Source organism: Lucilia cuprina, chromosome 2 (assembly GCF_022045245.1).
Source record: "Lucilia cuprina isolate Lc7/37 chromosome 2, ASM2204524v1, whole genome shotgun sequence".
In the NCBI taxonomy this organism is placed as follows: domain Eukaryota; kingdom Metazoa; phylum Arthropoda; class Insecta; order Diptera; family Calliphoridae; genus Lucilia; species Lucilia cuprina.
In genome coordinates, this window is record NC_060950.1 from 59747192 (window position 1) to 59751071 (window position 3880).

A 3880-nucleotide genomic window follows, 5' to 3' on the forward strand; every position below is an offset into this window, starting at 1 on the left:
TTTTCGTCGTCTATGTGCCCACGAAAATGTTACAACAATAAATTGCTTAAATATACCAGAACTGAGAGAAAATTTATAGCAAAGCATTTATATGCTAAACAAATCACATTTTATACTCATAACTGTTATAGGATATCATATGCTTGATTATATGCGAAATATCTTGTTTTTATTACTTTAAATTTTATAGACCATCAATAACACTTATTTTAAATATTATATAAATGTTCAAACACTATATTACAAAGCCAGTTGTGTGCTAGTGAGAGTTGTGGGTTCAAATATTGCGCTCTAGCAATGTCGCGAGTTTTTACAGAATTCATGATAAGAAATTGCTTTTCATACACACTCATACTTATGTACGATGGGAGCCGCGCGTTGTTACGCTCATTGTTTTTGCTTCTTTTCCTTTTGTATTCCTTCCCCCCATCATGAAATACGTTTGAAAATTTTTGTTCAGATAAGCATTCTATATGATTCATATTCTTTTCTAGCATGTACTTTAACATTTAGAACGTGTAGATCGTTTCCTAGGCAATTACTATGATGTTGACCGTTGTGTATAGGTTGTTGTATGTGATGTTGTTGCTGATAGTTTTATTGTAGTTTAGGATGTTGATGTTGTTCTTAACGTTGTTTTGGTTGGTGTTACTGCTGCGGATAGTATTGATGTTCCTAATGTTGTTGTGGTTGCTGCTGCTGATAGTATTGATGTTGTTTATTGTGATGTTTCGGGTGTTGTCTGTATTGTATTGTATATTGTGCGTAAGGAACATTAACACTATCAGCAGCAATAACACCAAAAAGAACAACGTTAAAAACATCAACAATAAAAACACAATGAAATTCGGCATAAATAAGTTTCATGAGTCTAAAGCTTTCTACCAAATTTTATGAATATCCCTCCATAATTGACCATTGTCGTCTATGTGTCCGCGAAAACGTTGTTGTCAGAGTACACGTCACAATTTTTAAAATAATTTAATAAAATATGATACAAATGTTATCTCTGGCTCGATTATTGCTAGCAAACGGATCTAGCCCACATTTTATGCCTTTTTCAGAAAATTAGCTTTACATCAATAAATTGCTTAAATATACCAGAACTGAGAGAAAATTTATATTAAAGCAATTATATGCAAAACAAGTCACATTTTATACTCATAACTGTTATAGGATATCATATGCTTGATTATATGCGAAATATCTTGTTTTTATTAAAAATAGATATAAATTTTCTCTCAGTTCTGGTATATTTAAGCAATTTATTGATGTAAAGCTAATTTTTTGAAAAAGGCATGTAATGTGGGCTAGATCCGTTTGCGAAGTGTACTTTGACAACAACGTTTTCGCGGACACATAGATGTTGAAAAGTTGAGCAGTGCACGACCGCACATCCATTGAAATTGTCGATGATCACACTAACAGTATAGTGTGCTCTGACAACAATGACGTATACTATGACAACGACGTATACTATGACAACAACGTTTTCTTGGACACATAGACGACGAAAAGTTGAGCAGTACACGACCGCACATCCATTATATTAGTATAACAATGGAAATTGACGATGTGCAACATGACGATGATGATGCTGACCGCACTAACTTTGATGTTTTTGGTATGCCAATGGAAATTGAATTGAAGCCTTGAGCAGTGCACCACAACACAGCCATTGAAATTGTCGATGATCGTAATAACAGTATGGAAAATGATGATGATGCTGAGCGTACCAACATTAGTGCTTTTTGTATACCAATGGTAATTGAGGATGTATGGTCAATTATGGAGGGATATTCATAAAATTTGGTAGAAAGCTTCAGACTCATGAAACTTATTTATGCCGAATTTCATTGTGTTTTTATTGTTCATGTTTTTAACGTTGTTCTTTTTGCTGTTATTGCTGCTGATAGTGTTGATGTTCCTTACGCCCAATACACAATATCAATACAGACAACACCCGAAACAACACAATAAACAATATTAGCACCATCAGCAGCAGCATTAGAAACATCAACACTATCCGCAGCAGTAACACCAACCAAAACAACGTTAAGAACAACATCAACATCCTAACCTACAATACAACTATCAGCAACAACATCACATACAACAACCTATACACAACGGTCAACATCATAGTAACTGCCTAGGAAACGATCTACACGTTCTAAATGTTAAAGTACATGCTAGAAAAGAATATGAATCATATAGAATGCTTATCTGAACAAAAATTTTCAAACGTATTTCATGATGGGGGGAAGGAATACAAAAGGAACAGAAGCAAAAAAAATAAGCGTATCAACGCGCGCCTCCCATCGTACATAAGTATGAGTGTGTATGAAAAGCAATTTCTTATCATGAATTCTGTAAAAACTCGCGAAATTGCTAGAGCGCAAGATTTGAACCCATAACTCTCACTAGCACACAACTGGCTTTGCTATATAATGTTTGAACATTTATAGAATATTTAAAATAAGTGTTATTGATTGTCTATAAAATTTAAAGTAATAAAAACAAGATATTTCGCATATAATCAAGCATATGATATCTTATAACAGTTATGAGTATAAAATGTGATTTGTTTAGCATATAAATGCTTTGCTATAAATTTTCTCTCAGTTCTGGTATATTTAAGCAATTTATTGTTGTAAAGCTAATTTTCTGAAAAAGGCATGTAATGTGAGCTAGACCCGTTTGCTAGCAATATTCGAGCCAGAGATAACATTTGTATCATATTTTATTAAATTATAGTGTACTCTGACAACAACGACGTATACTATGACAACGACGTATACTATGACAAGAACGTTTTCGTGGACATATAGACGACGAAAAGTTGAGCAGTACACGACCATTGTATTAGTATAACAATGGAAATAAAATTTGGTAGAAAGCTTTAGACTCATGAAACTTATTTATGCTGAATTTCATTGTGTTTTTATTGTTGATGTTTTTAACGTTGTTCTTTTTGGTGTTATTGCTGCTGATAGTGTTAATGTTCCTTACGCCCAATATACAATACAATACAGACAACACCCGAAACATCACAATAAACAACATCAATACTATCAGCAGCAGCAACCACAACAACATTAGGAACATCAATATTATCCGCGGCAGTAACACCAACCAAAACAACGTTAAGAACAACATCAACATCCTAAACTACAATACAACTATCAGCAACAACATCACATAGAACAACCTATACAACAACGGTCATAGTAATTGCCTAGGAAACGATCTACACGTTCTAAACGTTAAAGTACATGCTAGAAAAGAATATGAATCATATGGAATGCTTATCTGCACAAAAATTTTCAAACGTATATGATGGGGGGAAGGAATACAAAAGGAAAAGAAGCAATAACAATGAGCGTAACAACGCGCGGCTCTCATCGTACATAAGTATGAGTGTATATGAAAAACAATTTCTTATCATGAATTCTGTAAAAACTCGCGATATTGCTAGAGCGCAATATTTGAACCCATAACTCTCACTAGCACACAACTGGCTTTGTTATATAGTGTTTGAACATTTATAGAATATTTAAAATAAGTGTTATTGATTGTCTATAAAATTTAAAGAACTAAAAACAAAATATTTTGCATATAATGAAGCATATGATATCCTATAACAGTTATGAGTATAAAATGTGATTTGTTTAGCATATAAATGTTTTGTTATAAATTTTCTCTCAGTTCTGGTATATTTAAGCAATTTATTGATGTAAAGCTAATTTTCTGAAAAAGGCATGTAATGTGAGCTATTTCCGTTTGCTAGGAATATTCGAGCCAGAGATAACATTAAAAATGTTATATTTTATAAAATTTTTTTTTAAAAATTGCGACGTGTACTCTGACAACAACGTTT